At 35.3% G+C, this 23,329-nt stretch overlaps 1 pseudogene; it reads right to left on the reverse strand.

Moving 5' to 3' along the window:
• The window catches only part of LOC113070411 (cGMP-dependent protein kinase 1-like), a 48,307-nt pseudogene that overhangs the window by 22,043 nt on the left and 2,935 nt on the right, over positions 1 to 23,329 (reverse strand).

The raw sequence follows: 23,329 nt of genomic DNA on the forward strand, positions 1-23,329 counted from the left end.
AATTGATTGCAGGTTGAGTACATTGTGGATTAAAGCTGATATGGATAGTAATTGCTAGGGCTAGCTGACTAACCGTTAGTCAACCAGAAGAGGCTTGGTGGACCAAAATTTTAGTAGTCGCAGAAAAATGACAAAAATCCACATTGGTGAAGTCATGTGGATCGATAACAGCTGGTCTATAGCTACATCAGGCAGCACATCCAAACGCTCGCCACTCATTGACCTCAAATATGGCTTATCATCTGAAATATGCAAGTAGCAGCAACATTACATGGCCTTTCAATCAAATGTTAACCAGGAAAAATGTGCGCTGTTCAAGTGTCTGAACAGTATCGCTCACAGCAGTACAGATGGAGGCACTGGTGCGCTCACTTGCTCTTAAAATACTCCCTCATTTTTACTCATACAGATAAAAGTAGTACATCTTTAAAATCTGTAAAGACTCTGTTTATTTTTGTGCACTCTCAATAACAGCAAAACATTGCGCTTTTGTAAAATAATAAAAGCAAACAGGATGTGCTTTCTGCCATCTCGACCTCTGTGAATTTTATAATTCTTTACATAATTCATAACATTCATAATTATGAATTCTTCTGTTGCCGTTCTGTTGCAAGCTTAAGCGTGCATTTGAGCCCATAGGTTATGTAGGCTTGGCAATCAAAGGCTCATTATTATGATTTAAATCGTTTATTAATAAACATGCGATTAGTCAACTACTGCTTCAAATGAACGACTACTAGTCAACCAGAAAAATCTTTAGTCAGGGGCAGCCCTAGTAATTGCTTCTCATGTGGACGTCTGTAAAAATAAATTTACATGGCACCTCGGTGATAAAACTCATGGATTCGGATGGAGATTTATTCACAGAGGAGAAGTTCTGTGATCCTACTAACCCACGAACTCACACGGCCAGTCACAGGATTGTCTGCTGTAAATAAAATTTATTTTATGTACAAATGTATTCTTATTATTGTGTAAAATGTATAAAAAATTACTTATTATTTAAAATGTATTCTTATTACAATCCTAATTATTATGAGATTTAAATCTCCAGTTTTAAAATAAGAAAATAGATGCAGTATAGTGTATATATATATATATATATATATATATATATACATATATATTCAAAATAGTTTTGTATATAACTGTATATAATACGCATTTTAAAATTGCATTGCTGGGTGGTGGGTAGTCGGCAGTGGTCAAAAATGATTTAACATTGAATTTTAAATCCATTTATCATTATAAATTCAGAGATCTGGATTCGGATGGCAATTCAATTACCACATGACTTTGGTGTTTGTCAAAAAACAGTAGGTTCATTTATCCGGGGATTTTTACATGGGGGATAAATAAACATCGACATTCGTAATTTTAGACAGCAATAAAACCACCGATTACCCCTATAAATTGTGAAAAAAACTTAAGTCCCTAATTACCGTCCAGATAGGTCAACTGATCATCTGTTTAGAATCTCATTCTGATGACACCCATTCACTGCAGAGGATCATTAGCCGCATTTCCACTGTCGGGCCAGTGCGAGCCAGGGCTTAAAGCGGGCCGGGCGGGGCTCATAGCCCTGGGCCAGTAGCACCGAGGCCAGAATAGCGCAGGGTTTCCACAGTGGAGCTTGAAGCACCGCTGCACGTCACTAAAACACGCCCTTTACACGCCTCTCAGAACAACGCCATGCAACCTCAAAATTTCACCAACAAAGAGAAGTTATCAGAAAACTAAGAAATAAGTCACTGGAACATGCGCGATCACAAAACAAAGATGATAAAAGCGGCAGTTTGTTTGCATGCTTTGTTATATATTCAAATTCAAAAGCATAGATGTTTTAACTATAGAATAAGTGATACATTGATCATATTGTTTTAATTTATCAGGACTCAAAATTATTCACACATAAATACACTTATTTCTATTTTATTTATTTATTTTTAACGCTCATGAAAATAGCCTGCTTATTCAGTCGAGTCTGTTTCTGTTTATTAGCCACAGCCGTCACATTTAGAATGAATGATAATATCTCTATTTTTGTAAGCTCCCGAACAAAAACATTATTAGGCTATATTCTTTTATGATAGGCAACGTGAGATAAACTCTCGAGACGAGGCTTGTGACAGATAATATAAGTTACTTAATAAATACACGATTGTGATAGAGAATAAGAAGCCGACGTCTGATTTCTTCAAGTGGTCATATTTTAACATGTTTACTATGGTAACAAGTTTAGCTTGCATATCTTTTTCATCGCTTATAAATATTTCTGACTTGTTTAGTGATTATAATCCACATCAGATCAAGTTATTTCAAACACTCGCTGCTGACTGAAAGAGAGTTTTGAGCTCGACTTATTTAAAAAAAAGTGTTTAATGCTGATGTTAAAGCGGTTATCTTTCTGAAATGATCCGCAGTGCAGACTCGCTATTTTTATAAAAGCTCCCAAACAAAAATAATTATTATATTTTGATGATATGCAACGTGGAGCTAAACTCACGAAACGAGACGACAGATAAAATGTTACTTAATAAATACACAATTGTGATAGAGAATAAGAAGCTGACGTCTGGTTTATCCAAGCGGTCATATTTACCATGTTTACTATGGTAACGTTACTGTTAAGCGTGCATAGTCTTTTACATCGCTTATAAATATTTCTGCCTTGTTTAGTGATTATAATCCACATCGGATCAAGTTATTTCAAACACTTGCTGCTAACTAAGAGTGAGTTTTGAGCTCAACTTATTTTAAAACGTCTTTAATGCTGGTGTTAAAGCTGTTATTGTTCTGAAATCATCCGCGCTGACGCTCTCCAGACACGGAGAAACTCCGCCTTTGTTCATAACTCCTCCTCTAGCCCCAGCTGGCCCGCTTTGGCCCAAGGATTTCGTCGGGTCGAAAAAACCTGGCCGTTGGCCCCGAGGAAGCCCCGGCGAGGCACGATCAAGCCCCGGAAGTGACAGTGGAAACGCGACTGGCCCTGGCACGCACTAGCACGCCCGGTCTTAGCTCGATAGTGGAAACACGGCTATTGATGAGCAAGTAATATAATATTACATTTCTCCAAGTCTGTTCCAATGATGAAACAAACACATCTTGGATGGCCTGAGGTAAAGTACATTTGCAGCAAATTTTCATTTTTGAGTCAACTATTTCTTAAAATATTTTAAATGCAGTTGTGATGATGCGATTGAGTCACACAGACGACCTTCAAATGCAGTAAGAAATGGATGTGACCTCATCGTATTTTCTTTGTAAACATACACCACCACCAGTTGAAAGATTTGCCCATGCTTCAGCTTCTTCCGTAGGCTATAGAGTACCTGATATCAGTGGTGCTTGACAAAATAACAACGAGCACATTTGTGCTGAGAGTATAATTCAGGTATATTTAGAAACAAAAGTGTGCAGAGTTTTGTGCTTTTCCCTTTTAGCTGCTTCATCGACATGCAGTAACACACGGATGTAGGAAGTGTCTGTAGTGACAAAATCACAGACTTTCTTCTCAACAAAATGTCCCAGCAGCTGTGACAAAAGTAAGCTCAGATTCATTAATTATACATCACTAACAACACTTTTTACAGCCCTGTTTATCTTTTATTGATCTGAGACGCTCTCAGTCATATTTTCAAATCTCAACAGTATCGATACTGTAGCTTTACTGAAAGATGTTAATAGCCAAAGGAAACTGTGTTGTTCTGAACAGAGGAAGAAAGAGATAGCGGCCCAATCCAATCAAATCCAGAATGGACAGCTTATATTCTCTCAAGACCACAAATCAGTCTGACCGGCATCATGTTATATTGATGTCATCATGCTGCAGTAGTGTAGTAAATGTTGCTTTAAAGAGAGTTGTTTGACTGTATCATGCTGTTTAACATCTGTAGCATGGATTTGTATTTTTGTATTGATCTGTATTTACACAGGCATCTTAATTATGGTATAAATCAAGTGAACGGTAATCTTTAAAGGAATAGTTCCCTTAAAACCTGAAAATTTTCTTAAAATTCACTCAACGTTTGATCCTTTACATTTACAGTCTAGTATGTTTTAACTGATTTTTCTTAATTATAGATACGGCTACAAATTTACAGATCTAGGTTGATCCAAGTTCATCAGTCTGATATCTGACAAAGAATAAACTGAATTCTCTCCAATACATCTATCATGACAGGTATTGCTAAAACGGAGTTGACTTTTGTGCCTGACTGACTTCATCGGGTCTAAGCTAAATACTTCAGACTTTCATCTGACACCTGTAGTTTCTTCTGCCTGGAGGAAGAGAAAGAGAGTAAGAGTGAGAGCAAATAATAAAAAGAGAGGTATGAGCCACACAACGGAGAGACAGACAATCCTGGCAGATTTATTATGAAGTGCGAAACAGCCGTTATGCAGGCGGTTTAAAACACCCACTCTCTGCTGTGTATTAAAGAGAGAGGGCAAAATCAGCTCCTGTTTGTATCCGTAATGACATTCAGCCCCGTGGCATATCAGAATAAATCAGATACACACAACAACTTAACAGCAACCACCTACACAACCACCAACATATGTTCATGAAGACAAACATTACTTGCGCTGCATTTCAAATTTACTCCATATTTACCTGAATCGAAATCCCTCCTTTAAGCTAGATCATATGTTATTTAACAAAACCCAGCACAGCTTCTATCCTCTGATTTATGTGTGTATTTCAGGCGCCGGAGGAAATGGTGAACACCACAGCTGGACGCAGATCTCATTTCTAATCAGGGCTATGTATGAGTTTGCACAATATATTGAATATTCACAATTTCCCTTGTAACAAGTAATATTAAGCACCCAATAAACTATATGAAACAGACTAAAATGTTAACATAATATGTAGTAAAAAATATTTACATCATCTTATTTGCATATCATTAATATTAATAACGAATATAATAATTATATATATTATTATTTATAATAATTATTACAAATAACTAGATTTTAACTAGGAATGAATTAGAACAATAATATATAATACGCTTTAACACTATTTGTTATGAAAAATTAAAATCTTAGAGCTTATGTTTTGTCGTTGAATAATAATAACACAATTTGCAAATTACTACAATAAAACAAAAAGCTTTAAAATATTTAATATAATAATATTTAGCATTTAATATAGCTGTACATTGTATAATAATAATGATAAAAATAATATGTAACTATTCTTACAGCTTATCATGTTAATATCATATATAATTAGGGCCGGGACTTTAACGCGTTAATTGAGATTAATTAATTACACAAAAAATAACGCGTTAATTAAGATTAATTAGTTACAGAAAAAAAAATCCTGCATTTTTTGTAATTTATTTTTGCACCGCGGAACGTTTCTCACTGGATGAGTTTTGGCGGACCGATTATACTGAAACACCAACTAGCGTTCACATATCACTGCAGCACATCGAGCCTCAAGTATCACCTCAACGCAAAACATATAGCAGCTAGCGTGGACTTTACACTTTATGTTGAACTATGTATTATTTTGTTGGTGCAACAGTTTATGTTGAACTCTTTATTGTTTTGGCCAAGGTTATTGAGAGTTGGACTTAGTATGTTATGGCCTCTGAAGCAACAGAGAGATGTTTTCTAATAGTCAGTGTTTCCAATGTTCTGAATGTAATTGACAGTATTGTGTTATACTTAAAAAACACTTTACAGAAGGTTCCAGCACCTATAAGCTACCTGAATTTCTGAAATGTACTATTTCTAAATTGTTTCTAAATATGCTATTGCTACACTTCATGGCAAAAATTGCACTGGTCTGCTAGACTTGGTTGAACAAAAATAAACAATATTTTGTTGCTTAAGCTTATGTATTCAGTCATTATTCAAGGGTATACTATAAATCCATGTGAAAAAAAAATACTTCTCACTGTTCTCAGGTCAAATATTTATATGCAATTAAAATGCGATTAATTTCGATTAATTAAGTACAAAGCCTCTAATTAATTAGATTAATTTTTTTAATCGAGTCCCGGCCCTATATATAATATAATATAATATAATATTTATGGCAAGTAATTTTGAAATTATATATTATCTTTGTTTTGGGCAATGCACAACTGTTTCTTGGTTTAGAATGAATAAATGAAAATATATATATATAATATAATATAATATAATATTTATGGCAAGTAATTTTGAAATTATATATTATCTTTGTTTTGGGCAATGCACAACTGTTTCTTAGTTTGGAATGAATAAATGAACAAAAAATCTCCAGTTCATGTGTAAATATATTCTAATAATGTTTTATCTATATCACCCAGCCACATGTACGTATGATATGAGAAGGTTTTGAGTTTTAGTAGAGTTTCCCTGCAGGCCATCAACACCCAGAGATTCATCCCAGCAGCACTGATGGAAATGATGTTCTCAATTAACATGGAGATAGAAGCTGTGTGGTCAGAGGCAACACACGTCCCAGCATGCTTTCTGATAGCACATAAGTTAATATTATTCATGAGGGAGAGGAAACGTATCACTACCACACTTGCCCTGACACGACCCATTCTCTTCCAACCCTATACTGACAGATCTATCTTCCCCATAAAACCAGATTCACTCTCATGATTTACAGACAGATATTAAAGGTGACTAACAGTGACACATGCGTTCTCATTTCAAGAGAAAACATTTTGACTATTCCAGCATTTCCTGAAGAAGGTACCTTCATTTGAAAAAAGAGTGTTATAGTTTTACGTCAAATGATTGATTGTGAGAAACATTAATACTATCATCTTCATGGTGTTCATTGCATCTCTCCACTCCTACTTTTTCATACTTTAATGGAGTTTGTAAGGTTAATTAATTTCAGATAATGAAGAAGGGGGAAAAAAGTCATTTCCAGAACACTTTGTCTTGTGGTCCAGAATAGACCAGGACTGCATGATGGAGCCACACAGGTTTTCTTCAAGTGCTGTCTGCCTCAGTAAATCATTCCAGAGAGATGACAGACAACAGAAACCTCAGGGAGCGTGAACGAATACGACTGCAAGGTATTCTCAAAACACGGATGCACTGCAACTAATATAAACAGCAGTATCCAGGAAATAGAGCGGAGATTTCCATTTCTGCTCTTTCTCCAGAGAAATTGTGCCATCACTTCAAATCTTACAACATCTTCTCAAGGACTATTCCTATGAATTTCAACAATAAGAAGAAAACCAAATGCAGTCCGAGTCTGAAAATGAATGGGGGTCGAAAAACACTGAAATTGATCGCAAAAAAGTCTTGACAGTCATTTTTCAGAAAGACAGAGGTAGGCACAGGTAAACTAAAGGTTGTATTGTTATTCTGTGGCCTCAGTTCACGGACTATTGCAAAGAACATTATGTACTATTATCTCAAAACATGGTACTTTTTCAAAAAAGATCTTAATATGATTTAAATAAATTTTTGACTCCACAATGTACTGTATATGAAGAAATAACAAAAACATACACGACTTGGCCGGAAAAAAAAACTCATGTTGCAACCTAATAAAAACCTGACTCCAGAAAACATATTACAACTGGTGATTTTAGCCAGCGTGTGCCATTTGTGTGTGTAGTATGCATCAGATGGTGAATTGAAATGGCACCACAGGGCTGCTGGCTCATTAGGTAAAAGTTTTATCAGTGAACAAAACACCTCCAGCATCAAGTGTTTATATCTCAGTTGGATGGCTGCACAGAAAATTCTTCAGAAAACAAATTTCATTATTGTTCCTTACTGATGGCTACTGCTAAATTCATCTGGGCCAAAGCAAGTTGTATCTGAAATGCAAAGTGATCGCTACTGGGTACGTTTTCCATAATCATCGAAAACAAAAACTCATATCAGAACTAAAATGCCTGCTGTTTTATCGAGTTTTCATCAGAAATGCTGCAGGACTACAGTTTGAGACACCTAAAGTGTATACCTCAAGGTCTTGTCCATGAGCTTATCTCTCAAACTCAAAGCATTACGACTTCCATGCTTCTGGGATGGCGATATAATCTAGCAAAGCAGCAAATGGGTTTGTCATTTCCACATACACAAACATATACCTTATATACACACAAACTCTACTGTATTACCATCTAGAAAGGCAAGAAAATGATAGCAGCTTTTATTGTATACCTTTAAATTGGCATCTCTGACCATTTACTCTTTCTTTCTTGTACCTACTGCAAATGTTTCTCCATTTCGAATGGTCACCTGGAGTGATGATATCCAGTCTGAGCATTACAATCTCAGAAATACACACACAGATACAGACTGGCACCACATGAAGACTGTATTTTAACAATACAAATTGCACTTTTCACACCTCCATGACTGACACAAAAATGTTCCATTCCCAGTAGGATGCATTTTATCATATTGCACTCAAGAAGGCTGTGTATGAGGAAAAAGCTTGTTGAACCAAAGCTAAAGGAATGGACAGCAGTTCAGTTGGAGTCTATCAGCATGTACACACAACAGGTCGGAACTGAAGCTGTCAGAAATCTTGGACATGGACATTGATTCCACAAATAAGTACTGCATCCTAGAACAGGACAGAAGTCTAAATAAAAAATATGAAAAGATAGATTAGATTAAAATGTATAAATAGATAAATAAAATACAAATACAAAAGTCTCATATGCACACCAAGGCTATGTTTTTTTATCCAAAATACAGTCAACAATATGTAGTAATATTGTGAAATAATATTACAAGTTAATAATTGTTTTCTATTGTTATGCATTTTAAAATGCCATTTATTCCTGTGATGCAAAGCTGAATTTTCAGCATCATTACTCCAGTCTTCAGTGTCACATGATCCTTCACAAATCAGTCTAATATGCTAATTTGCTGCTGAAGAAACATTTCTTATTATTGTCAATGTTCAAAACAGTTGCACTGCTTAATACTCTTGTGAAAAACGATTAAAATGCTGTATGAAAATAAATAGAAAAACAGCTAAAAAGAACATAATTTATTTGAAATGGAACCATTTAATAACACTGTATGCAATTATAAACTGAACTGTTACAGGTGACCAGTTCAATTTTTTCTGAATGTTATAATTTGAATGCTTCACTCAGCAATTAAATATACAGTATGTGATTAATTTGATGAATCAGCATTTAATGTAAATTTTGTATCTCCTCTAAAAGACAACAACTTATTTAGTTATAGCAAATATACTGAACAGCTCTGGTTTGATGTCATTCTATAAAGTAACAAACATGAACGCGCTTGCTTTCATAATGTTTTTAGCTTCCCCTCCGGGCTTCTAATGTGCTTGCTAGGCTATGTCAGTGTTTCTCTTCTATTGAGCATCCACTTGGGTTCAATAATTATATCAGAGGATTGTGATAAAGAGCCTTCATCTATCATGTCCTGTGAAGCACTGGACCTGCTCTCTGTTGCTTATAGCTGTGAAAAGACAGGGCAGCTGAAGGGTGGCTAAGATCAGGTCAAAACCACTTTAAGCACTGACATATCTGTGCTGTTTCCCTTGTGCATTCTAATACTATAGCCACAGCTTCTCCAGAAGACTCATTTACATGCACACACCACTGGAAACCAACTACAACAAAAGGTGTGTGTTTGAAAGAAAGAGGCAGGGAGAGAAAGATAAACACACATGTAGCTACAGGTATGCAAAGACTCGGCTGGCAATACAGATACTTTCTCTGAGGAAAAGTGCTGCCTGCAATTGCTAAATTTGTAGTTACGAAACATTTCAAAGGTGTCTGATCGCTTTGAAAGGAAATGCAGCTATGTTCAATGAGCCCCACAATTTGTGGTGTCATTCATGTCTCTAGCACAAATAGTGCAAGGCATGTTACATATTGAAGTTTTATATAGTGATCCAGTCTCTGATATTGCATACTTAGTTTAAAAGGCTCATATTTTTGTTGTGCTTACATTTTATATGTAAAGTTGTCTAAATCATCCCTTTGAGGTGGTAAAACGCATCTAGGCAGATGACCTTTTGTTTATGGTTACAGCTTCACATAAAAAGTGCAGAGTTGCATCCTGTCATTTTTCTGGTAGGTTTGGGCATGTTGTGTGAAAATTACTAGGTTTACATGTTCATTACGTAAATTAAAATATGCACAAAAATGGTTATGCAAAAAATCAAAACAGTGTAATAATTGCTCATTTTAAATTGTATCTAGAGTGCTATACAATTTCCAGCTAGGTTTCCATAAAACCTGCACTACAGGAATTTAGAGAAAAGTTGGAATTATTATCTATTGTAATCAACAGCATGCAAAAGATGCTATATATTTGTGTCATATAAAATACCTTTAAATTTACAGTGCACGAATAGAACAGAAGTGAAGTGAAAACAACCGAGATTAATATTATCCAGATTCTATTCCGAGTAAAATTAGAGATGGGTTTGCTGGTGGTAGTCATGCACAAGGGATATGTGTCGCATTTGGCCGTGCATGGAGAGATCAGACACAAGCAATTCCCCTAATCCCAGTCCAGCTCACTTCCTGTTCCAGACGCTATCCAGAGAACCAGAGAACCAGAGACAGAGAGCAGAGGAGCGCAGAAACACCATAAACACAGCCGGAGGAGGAGCGATAGAGGAAGGAGAAAAATAGCCAAGCAGAGGCAATAACAGAATATGCATGAAGAAGAACAATGGTACAGAGGAAAAAGAAAATGAAGAGAAGAATGGAATAATAATTGACAGAAAGGCTTGCAGATCATTCAGAAACCACACAGCACACAAGCATGTGCATATGAGATGATCTGGCTAAAATATGTTAATGTTTCACAATTTAGACTTTTTTTCTCACAATTATGAATTGATATCTTACAATTAACTACATTTTGACTTTCTTTCTCACAATTTACATTTGAATTTTGAATTTAAATGTTTAAATTTTTTTTATAAGTGATTGTTTTTTTTCTCTCTCTCAATTCAGACTTTTTTCTTGTAATTGCAAGTTCATATATCATAATTCAGTTATAAACATATCCTGCAGTTATATGTCGCACTTGTTTATATCTCACAATTCTGTTTACACCTTGCAATTATATGTTTATGTCTTGCAACTATGAGTGTCTGAGATTTAAAAAACGTCTGAATTGCGCGATACAAACTCAGAATTGCTGGAGAAAAGTTCAAATTGTGAGATAAAAACTCATGTTTTGTGACATCATGTTTTGAATCCCGTGGCGGATTAACAGTGGGCATTAACTGTGGCTATTACAGAACCAGTTTTTGCAATTTAGGTCTTTTTATGAATGTGGAAAAGCCTGATGAAAATTGGGTAGTTTGTAAAGAATTGGCAAATTTTAATACTTGTGGTAAGGAGGTTGTTTAAATCACAAAATAACCAATAACAGACTACAATACACAAGTATTTTTTCACTCATTTGTTGTCTCCTAATATTAATTCAGCCATCATATCTCTCTTAATCTGGCCTCCTGTTTATCCATGAAATTACAGATAGATTATCATCACAGATGGAGTGACTAGATGTCTTCTATCGTACCGAGAATTATAATCCTACGGTGGCAGATTGGGAAATGTGGCCTAGAACAGACTTAAGATGTGTTAGTCTATGTGTGTAGTTGAAAGAATGTCCCTTGCTTGAGCCATCAGAATCCAAATTAGGTTCATTTTATTTATCACTGCACTCTGTTTGTACTCACTTCTCACAGTGGCCGTCCTGGTGCAGTTATAAAGGATGGCGAGCTCTCCAAACACTTTTCCTGGTCCCATAGTGCACAGCTTCATTCCTTCTTTAGACACTTCAACTCTTCCCTCTGAAAAAAAAAACAAACAAAAAAACAACACAAATGTAAATAACAGAGTAAACACTTTTAAACAGCATTTATACACACTGAAATAGAGACACATTTAATAAATTCAGTTTAAAACCAGATCATAAAAGTCAGAATAGCGGTGAATTTCATGACGCCCTGGGAAGAATATCGCCCTCATTTAAATCTCAAAATCAAAAGTACAAACATAAGAAAAAAATTTTTGATTAAAAAGATTGTAATATATTATGAAAATTACTTTTGTTTTAACTAAATTTTTTAAATACTGATGAGATTATCAATGCAGAAATTGTAATGGTCTTAAAAACAGGCTTCATACTCGTGCATGTATATGCTATATATAAAGTCTAGTTGCCTTTAGTGTAACTGCACATTAAAATTCACCTCTCTCTCTCTCAGAGGTGTCAACTGTAGATGTGCTGATATGATACACTGTGAGCAGAATAACAGGAAGTCGAGCAGCTTTTCAGCAGCTGATCACTCAGACAGGTGACGACACAGGTGAACGACCATGTGAGATGAGAGAGAGCAGTGCAGAGAGAGATATTGAAAAGGTGTGAAGGGCATATCAAGGTTGTAAAAAGGAGAGATAGTGAGATATGAGAATGGAAGAGAATGAGAGAAAAGAGAGAGAGTTGATGACCCTTCCCTTACGATGGACTATTTAATTTATCATTAATATTCAGCTCTGGCAGTACAGGATTATGGGGCAGAATGACTTTCATGTGGCCTTGACCTAATCAAAACCTTTCTCTGCATTCATTATTATCATGGTTCAAAATTAACTTTTTGCCACTCTTGCCAAATGTGAATGAATTGAGAGAATTTAACCCTAACCCTAAGCCTAAGTCATTAACATTTGTAGACAATTAAATTATTTAGATGTTTTTTTTACTTTGCATGCTCATGACAAACAGCACAGATCATTCTGGATGAGCCAGTCTCCATCTGTTTGTGATATTTCTGTTTTAGTGGCTTAATGCGAGAAATATTCCACACATGTGTCACAACATGGAGTTCTTCAGAAAATGAAATTAGGCATTCTAGAGGAACTGATACCATTTTCTCTGAGATAAACAATGCAACATATGTTTACCTGAGTAGATGCTTTATATCTTTGATTCGAAAAGCACACTTACACTTAAACATACCTTACATCTGAGAGAGTCTTCAATCTTACAGTTTGACATAAAGCATGTACTATAATGACTGGAACAAGTACATTTAAAATTAAATTTAAATAAATGTATGCATTTTGCAGACGCTTTTATCCAAAGCGACTTACAGTGCATTCAGGCTATCAATTTTTTACCTATCATGTGTTCCCTGGGAATCAAACCCCCAACCTTGATAACCTTGATATATATATATATATATATATATATATATATATATATATATATATATATATATATATATACTATACTATACTATTTCTGACTTATTTTAACTTGTAATAATATTTCAAAATATTACTGTATTGGGATTAAATAAATTCATCCTTGATGAGCCTAAGAGAATTCTTTCAACAACAACAAAATCTTAGCAATATTAAACTTTGAACAATAGTGTAAGTGTATACAAGAAAGTAATATATAATCATTATACCAAATGCTTTAAGATCATATTAAAATAAGAGGTTAGAACATGCAAATAACTTCTCATGTAATGTCAGAGTGTAAGATAATATTCAAAACAGGCTAAGATTTGATTAACAAGTGGCCCGGAAAAGGTCATAAATGTGTGATATAAAACTAGAATGTAAGTATATGAGCCATTAAAGAATTAAATAATAAATATGAACACAGCGTATTATCACCGCAGGACATACTCTTCAAACAGGACATTCATAAAGTCATAAAACGATTTAAGCCTAGCATTTACATTCATTAAATAGAATGTCATTTATGTAATAGAAAAAAATATGAATACAGCCAAAAGGACTGTGAAGACTATGAGCCTGAACTGGGTCAAACTTGTAAAGTTCAGACCCCAGTTTGTTCACACTGAAAAGCTGTAGTCATTTTAAGTGTCTCAAATGTTTTTCCCAAAGCAAAATACGCCCACCACCACAACAGGAAGCAATAATGTCCAATAGCGTGACCTCCAGTTCCTCCTTGGACAGACACAGGAAGCTATGACCCAAAGGGTCACAACTGATTACTTTTCCCAACATGCACTAATGTGCTTTTTTTGGCAAAGAATGGAAAACTACAATGCCATACACACACTGTCACGTTAAGGGTTGGCAGTGTAAGGCATGTAACATTGCTCGTAATGTTGTCATGGTTTTTAAGCATTATGTTTCAGAGTAGCTCCTATTAATGCCCTACAGCCAATCATATATTACCCATGATTCACAGAGATAAGAAGTAGAGGAAGAGCAAGAGACAGAGATGTTCCCCTGACATGGGCTCTCCTAAACAAACATTAATAACTCTGAGACAGATGCTAAGTGATCGAACAGGCAAGAATGAAATAATGCATGAAATGAAATAAAGAGAGCGGACTGATAAGGCCACTGAAGACAGATATTAAATGATGAGAGATTGTCTTGTGTTTACTCTGCAGGCTGAAATGAACTCTGCATGGTATACATCTGAGTAAAACAAAACACTGAGCAGGAAATAATGCAGGGGGAACTTGATTTTATCCACTGGGATTTGATTGGACTGAGCAGTTGTGCTATTATATTATTGGTTGTTTTATATATATATATATTTTTTTTATGCATTCAATTGATTAAACGTGACAGTAAAGACAGTGGCTGATAAAAATTCACCTTTGCCATCACAGGAATACATTACTTTATGTAGGCCTACCTATATGTAAAACATTTTTGTGACAAGACTTTTTAAAGAAAAAGAGTTTTAAAGAAAAAGAAGCAAATAAAAAAAAACAGAGAACAGGACACAGAGACGTGACTGAGGATGAGGGAAGAGAAACAAGTGCACACCTGTAAACCGATGGAATAATTCATGGGACATTCATTGTTCATTAAATTGGTTGACCAAATTGCATGACAGCTTCTGTTGTCTGTCATATTGAGTGACCAGAATAAAAAGAAGCCACAACCTTCAACATAGCACCAGATAAGCCTAAAAGCATGATATCAATGTCACATAAAAAGTAACAAAAGCTACAATATTTACAGACAAAAAATGATGGCAAATTTACAACTCCAGCCCACTGTGACACATAATTATTTGTAGCATTACTGCACACATACTCTCTCTACCAACCTTTCATGCTGGTTAACCACAGTTCTGATGTTATAATTGATTGGAAATGTTAAGAAGAGAACAGTCACTAAGTGAATTCTATTTATTTTTTCTTTCTTTAAAACCCTGATAAAATAAATTTATCAGTATGAAGAGATGAAGCTGTTTGGATGTTTGGAATGAGTCATTGTTGGAAAAACTGAGGCTCCCAGAGGACTACGGGCCCTGTGGTCAATCCATACCTATTCATTCCTCATCAATATAGTCAGCATGAAATAAAAATTTACCATATTGTCTTTTTTAATGCACATTCCAAGTAATGTTGCATTTGATCATTCATCAGTATATAACATTTTGAATAAAGTTATTTTATCAAAATGTTATGTAAAATGCCCAGCCTGTGAAATTGCTTCCCTTATGAATGAGTCCTGCTCCTTTAACCACCTACAGTACTGTAGCTCTATTCTGCTGTATAATTGACTTTTAATTTTGAAATTCTAATCCCACCCTACATTTTTTTTTGTTATTGAATATCCACTTTCACTCAAAATGCTGTATGTCAGATTTCAGAATGTAAAATATATTGGCATATATAAGCCATTTCTACATAACGGCACTGGCTATTGGCTATATAAGTAAATCACTATTACAGAGGTTGAAAAAAAATTACATTATGATTAAAAAATAAATAAAATAAAAAAAATTCTAGGATAATGTGCCCTGGCGCGTCAAACATGGGACCATTTTAGATTTCCTAACTGAACACTTTCCATACAGAGGGATTTTGCTGTTGGCGTCTCCAAATGGTTACTGGTAAATTACTTCAGGGTAGTATGAAATCATGTATCAGATACACAAGCTGCAATTTTAGAGCTGACATTATCTACAGTCATTAAGCGTGTCTTTATTTATTCAGATTGGGGCTAATTAGCATGGCGACTTCAGCACACAGGCTAATATGACATTCAAGGCACAATAATAGCATGGCATCATTTCCTGTCTAGGCTCTCCTGTCGTAAGGCCGAACTAATTATCTCAGCTGTAATGTCCCTGTCGTGTGACTGAAAGCTTAAATACTCTGTCCACCCATGATATATCTCACAAACAAAAGCTTCTTTTGGACCATAAATCTACTGGACTCACTTAATGTGATTTTGGGCTTCAAGTGGAAATGCTGGTCAGTTGAGTTTGGATCACTATTATTGATCCTCTAACCTCCATCACTGACCTTTTACTCTCAAATGGAGACCTCGATTTTGATGAAAGGATAATATGAATAGAGGATTCCTCCAGCATTAAAGTCATTCTGTATATCACAAGCTCTTCACTGCTCTGCCTTTTCAATCTATATCATTTGTTTCATCCTGTCTCACATGTAAATAATTCATCCTGGAAGACAGGAATTGCCATGAAAAGTTTATTTCTCTTTCTAATAGAAAGCCCAAAGGAATAGTCTTCGTTCTCTCTCTCTCTCTCTCTCTCTCTCTCTCTCTCTCTCCCGTCTCTGTTCTCTCTGAATCCTTTGCTGTTTTCTATGGAAATAACAGAATATGGCAGAGCTAATGCTGAGAGAATGGATTTAATTAATTAAAAATAGGTTTTTGTCTACATTTTATTGTATTTGACATATTACTTCGGAAAAACAACATACTCTAATGTGTTCTGGGACTGTATGCAGCCAATATCCACTTAGTCTCTCTTTCTAATTGGCTTGCACCCATGATATAGTGTGTTGGGCAAGTGCCCAATTTGTACTACAAAAGCATCCAATCTCTGAAGCATGACTAACAAAATCCCTTAATTCAAACCAAGTGTTCCTCCATTCCCTCAAGAACACAAAGAGGAAAGACAGAGAAAATCCTGTGATCCTAAGAAAACACAACAGCTCCTTCCTCTCATTAAACAACAGAAATCGACAGATGTATTGACAGATGTAATGACTTCAGAGACAGGTGGCCGACACAATCCTAACCTGACTTCTGCAGGTGTCACCAATACAAAATCCAATATTTAATGAAAATAGCAAATGAGTATCCAATAACACTGATGCTTAAACAAATATATATATAAAAAAGTGATAGATCACATACACATTCGCATTAATGCACACGATGCATTCAATGCATTCAATACAAGCACTGTCTAATTATTTTCCATGCAAAGAAACATGAAGCATTACTGAACCTGCATGTATTTATTGTAATTCATGTATGTTAGAAGGTCATATTTGTGTATTTCTGACTATTTTGTCAAAGGTATGCAATTTACTAAATCTTACATGTTCTTCCCCAGTTTCCTAATTTGAAAACTACTTCTACAAATGTAACATTAATGTGTTAACACCTTAAACATGACTTTTTAAAAAAGTCTGGGCACCCCTAAAATTTCCTTTTGCCTAATTTGGCCATGAAAAGAAAATAGTTGAAGAGCTCTTTCAATATAAATTAAAATGTACAGTATATATGGGCATTATAGCTCAGCATATCTACTCTACATGTTAGTCAACAGTGGATCTGTAGTGTTACAGCTCTCAGAGGATTTGGCTGCTATTACTAGATCAATTTTATAAGCACCTAATCAATAAAATCTATGCACAGGATCAGTATTCCAGATCCATTTGGAGGATCTACATCAGAAGCCTAAATGTGACTGTGTTTGATCCCTGGGACTGGTGGTGCCATGTAGGCAAACTAAGTGGCTTTAGTTTAGTCAGAAAATTACAATTTTGATTCACTTTTGGTCTATTCCAAACTTAAGGCTATTATATGGCTATAAAAGTTATTATATGGTTTTAGAAGCTTTGGGAGATAGTACATATGTTGTACACAAAACTGTTTTGATAATTTTATGGGGCAGCCTGACAGTGACTTGAAATCAAGGTTCATTCAAATAAACAGCTGCTCAGACATGGTGCAACATGTTTTCTTTTGTGTTTCTCAGAAGAAAAACTCTTTAAATATATTACAGTGAGTAAAGGATTACAGAATTTTCATTTTGGGTGAACTACGTCTTACTAAACATATTTAAAGCCCAAACACTCTTTTAAATTTGTATTTTTTTGTTTTGTTTCTCACCTTCCATGACATAGACGAGGGAGCCCACATCCCCTTCTTTAATAATACAGCTGTTTTTGTCATAGTCCACTGGATACATACAGTCCACTATCTCCTGGATCTGAGACATCTCCAGATTCTTCATGAAGTCATTGTCCAGAATAGCTGACTTGATCAGTTCTTTTGACCTGTACAGTGCAGGAAAACATTGTTAAATAGGCCCACATCATTTAATTAACAAAGATAATAATGACTATGCCTGAAATAGAAACTTGCTGCTAACTGCTCAGAATACACTAAATACAACTATTTAAAAACTTGTTTGTGAAACAAAATGCAATATGCAAACATAAACATTTCAAACAGTATCAATATGAACTCATGACCTCATTATGATTATGTTTGAATTTAATTCCACGAGTGTTGTCCACTTATCATTTTTAATCTTAACTTTTGGCTATTCAATAAAACTATGAGTACAAAAAATAGTAAAAATAACAGCTGATACTATTAATATTGTTATGCATGGCTGGCAGTTTCATTCCAAACAAAAAGTTGGAAGGTAATGCAAACACACTGCATTGTGGGATTGAGGATCCAATGCACTGTACTTTGTTGTACACATTTTGGCAAATGTTGTGCAAAATCTGAGTATTACAATTTATACACATTGTCGAAACGGTAAGAACTGCATGACAGTATGGAATTCCAAATAACGCGATGCTTCAGAAATGAATCCACAAGGAATGTGTAAGGAATCTCTTAGTTGGCAGCTTGGCGCTGGATGTCATAGCAAACAAAAATCAGAAGACTAGCTGAAAATGAGGTGTGCATCACAGACATACACAAATACACACATTTCAAGTAATTAAAATTCAATATAACCTCCCACACAGGGACTCGGTAATGAACATTTTCTGAAATGCAACTCAAAGCAAAATATTTCCAAAGATTATTCTCTGAAATATTAGATGTTTTTTATTCTTTCATGATAAAATAGCAATAGTTATGAAGAGTGTAAACACTGTGCCTCTCAAAACACAGATAAAACTCATAACACCATTTTGAAGTGGATCTGTTTGACTGAAAAATGGAAAACGGAATTGTATTTTGAAAACCTGTGTTTTAAAACCTGCTTAGAGACTGATTATGCAATTTAAGTCATTATTTATGCAAATCCATTTAGTTCTGCTAATGACATTTAATTGCTCAAGTGCTGGTGGATGGAAAATGTGTTAGAATATGTTCTTTAAATCTTATTATCACTGTTTATATGACTATTCCGAGCACTCCTCAACAAAAAGCCTATCATCTTGACAGCAGCTCCTCTGTTTTTGTGGACCTGGACTTAAGCCAGACTTTTGATTTACTTACGAAAACCCACAAACGCTCACCTATGAACCACACTGTGTTTACATTCCACAGACATGCTCCACCGTGAGCAAAAACAGACCTTTTTTTTTTTTCAGGATGTCAGCAGTACTTCACGTAGAGCTCCCTTCATTTTGCTTACACACACACAGACAGTCTAACCCTGAGGAAAAGTGTATTGACTTAAAGATATAAAAATAGAAACAAATGAGACAACTGTTGACATACATTACAATAAATTTAAAGGGCAATGAAATAAAAGTGAATTCTAATAGCACTTCTCAGTTGATTTGATGTTATTGGAATCTGATGAGAAATATTTGAGATCATATTGAGATTAGTAGGGTCTTGAGGAGAAATATGTAAGAAGCAAGACATTTCAGCAAACATCTTAATTTGTTTTCAGTATAAAGGAATAGTTAACCCATTCATACTTTTTTTCAATGGAGAAAGCAATATTATGGAGAGAGGACTCATATTTTAATTAGAAACAATGATTTCAACTTAAGAATACCTTAATAATGGATATTTCTTACAAACACACAGCTTTCCTCTTTATAAGACACAAACTGATGGACTGTAGTGAGGTGAATTACATGTGGATTATTGTGATGCTTTTATTAGCTGTTTGGATTCTCATTCTGATGGCACCCATTCACTGCAGGTGATCCACTGATCCAAACCTGTTTCAATGAAGAAACAAACTCATTTGCATCTTGGATGGCTTAGAGGTGAGTACATTAAATATTCGAGGTTAACTATTCCTTTATATTGAAAACAAATTAAGATGTTTGTTGACGTTTGATTTAATGCTATATTTCTCCAAATCTATTCCTTTATTCCCAATGATGTTTAGGAGAAACATCTCGGAGCTATAGCTAAACTAGCACAGTTTATTTAAATGCAATTGCCTTATAATAAGTACACACTCAAATCCAGCTGCAAATAAACAGCAGCTTCATCACTTATGTGATGCAACTGAGAATGTAAGGCAGCAGGGATAAAAACATCTGCTGAATTTAATCGGTGCATTTACATGACGTTTGAATTAACAAGACATTTAAATTGACATACTTTTTTCTATTTTTTAGCTATCAAAACATAAAACCAACATGAACACAATAAATAAGACACCAGAAGGTCCATAAAGGTGTTTACATGCAGAGCAAAATCAGAGCAATCTCTGCAAGACTTGTGTGTTATTTTTGTATGGCAGTCTGAATTCTAGAGGACATTGGCTCTCTGGGGAGGGGGAGATGTTTTACATCCAGTAAAAGCACAGAGATCACTGGACTCATTTACAGCAGACAACCTCTGGATCATCCTGTAACCAGTCTCTGTTTGACTTAGAATTTTACTCACTGCCTTTTTCAGGAGGACATTCACATCAAACAGGTCGACAGACTGTCTCCCTTAAAAGGACAAAGTATGCTACGGCTTAAAGCAGAGTAAATTGGAGAAAGCTGTGGACATGGAGCCACAATGGCTGAATGTCCGCAAGTACGTTTCTTATTAGTAGGAATTTTGTTTGTGTTGCAACATTTTTTATCAAGGGAATATAATTTTAAATACTTGAATTTTGCAACATTGTTTTTAAACTAAAATGTATCAACTTGATCTGAATAATGCCACTTTAGTCTTCTGTAGAGCTGCTTATAGCTGAACTAAACTTGTTTCATAATTAAAGAAGTTTAAAGTTATTGAACTGAACTGAACTATAAACACTCAAGCTGAATAATGGTGCTAATTTTTTGTTAGAGTGGCTTGACAGTTCTGTACATTTTCTGTGCATAGCTAAAACATGGTGAAAAGTCTCACTGCATAGGCTATAGCCGCTCATACTGCACATGATAGTGCATAATAACCTGAGACAAATGAATGACCAAGTTGATTTATTTCTATAGATTTAGGCTTACTCTGAAGGCAAAAATAATCATTCCCTTATTTTCTGCATTGCAGTTATAAGAATGGTGATACTTATGCCTGGAAGTGCATTGTTGTGGTTGCTTTTACCCATATTCTGACTCAGTGGAATAGAACAGAATCTATATTTAAATGAAAAAAATTGTTTCTGCAATGTTTGTACAAAGTTGCCATAGAACAGCCATGAACTTGATACAGGGAAGGTCGACCTGAATCAGTCTGGTTAAGTTAGTCCACTCTGCAACCATATTGACATTTTCTATAATGTAATAGGTAATAGGTATAAAAGTAATAAAACGAGAATTAAATCCATTAAAGCTGCAGTCGGTAACTTTTGACGCTCTAGCAGTTAATAAACAGAACTGCTTGCGTCTTGCGGAAGAACATCGTAGCCGGAACTACTTCTCTCTGTTTATGTCTATGAAGAATCACAAAGGTACTGGGTTACTCCGCCGCGGTACCCCCGAAACAATCTAAAATAGTCTGAATATAAACACTTATTATAGATGTACCCTAATTATTCAGGACAAGCTAAAAACATTGATTCATGGTGTACTCGCTTATTATATACATTTTTCTACATTTTGAACTCAAACAAAGTTACGGACCGCAGCTCTGATTGGTTGTTTCTTACCCGGGAGCGCTCCGTAACTGCAAATGGCAATAGGACCACTGGGAGGAGCCAGAGGAGCTTGATTTTTTCACAGATTATCTGTCTCATATTCTACTGTCAGGACATAATGACAGGTTTAACAAATATGTAAAAAATATATTTTTACAAAAGTTACCTACTGCAGCTTTAAAGGTACAATTGTAAGATATTTGCAGTAAAATATCCAAAAACCACTAGGCTAGTGTTATATATTTTGTCCAGCTGATTACTAACAATATCTCTAATGTTTTCAACTACTTGTAAATCATGAGAAAATTCCCATTCTAAACAGTGACATGGGACAGTGCAGTCGCCTGTCAATGATGTTAGATCCCCTTTGTTACCGCCTTTACTGACGTAGAAACCACATGACAACAGTGTCGTGGACAAATGCGGAAGTAGTGTCTAGCGTCCAGCAAACCACTAGCTTGCTTCAAGCAGTTCCTTATTTACTTCTTCTTGCACGTGTTATGGTGGATTGTGTTACTTATTTATGGAACATAATTACTGTTTACCATCTGCCTCTGGTTCTGTCGACAAGGATAGCTCCTGTAAACGTAAGCGTATGGGCCAACCAAACGACCCAAGAAGAGTTTGGGACAAGAGGAGAGAAAGAGAGAGGATCAATATCGGTGTTGCATTCTCTAGACGGAGATAGCTTCGTGACAAACTTCAACTAGAAGGAGATGCCGATCTCACTCGTGTTTTACTCAACAGGTGAGTTGTTTTGATTTGTATCTTTACAGAAAATGTATGCTATTATAATGATCAACAAGATTAGTATTATGGGACATACATGCCAAACGCAGGGCATCACGTATCTAGACCCACGCGAGGACGTGTCTGATCAGACTTTCCATTGACTTTCTATGTAATCCACTCGCGCAAATCGCTGAACTCGCGTTTGCTATGTATGCCCAATTATTGTGTTTGAATGTACATGAGTGCATATATTTGTTGAACAAGTGGTAATCATTTTCATATCGTCTGATTGATTGCCATCAGCGGTTGGGTAGAAGACAACAAATCCCATCATTCCACGCTCCTTCTTAGCATCATCAAACCACACAATTGTTATTGTTTTGGTAGTGCGCCCTCTAGTGGCAGGTCCTACAACTTGTACCTTTAAAATAGGTTTTGGTTATTGATTATAATGAAAATATTAGATGGAAAAGCTAAACATAAATGTTGCTTTGGCAACTAACTGAAAAAAGTTTCAATTGAAATACAAAAATTATTTTAAACTGAAATTGTAAAAAAAAATGTAAAGCTCTTTTAATTTTGTGTATTTGGTGTAATG

This window comes from Carassius auratus, unplaced genomic scaffold, assembly GCF_003368295.1.
Source record: "Carassius auratus strain Wakin unplaced genomic scaffold, ASM336829v1 scaf_tig00003867, whole genome shotgun sequence".
In the NCBI taxonomy this organism is placed as follows: Eukaryota; Metazoa; Chordata; class Actinopteri; order Cypriniformes; family Cyprinidae; genus Carassius; species Carassius auratus.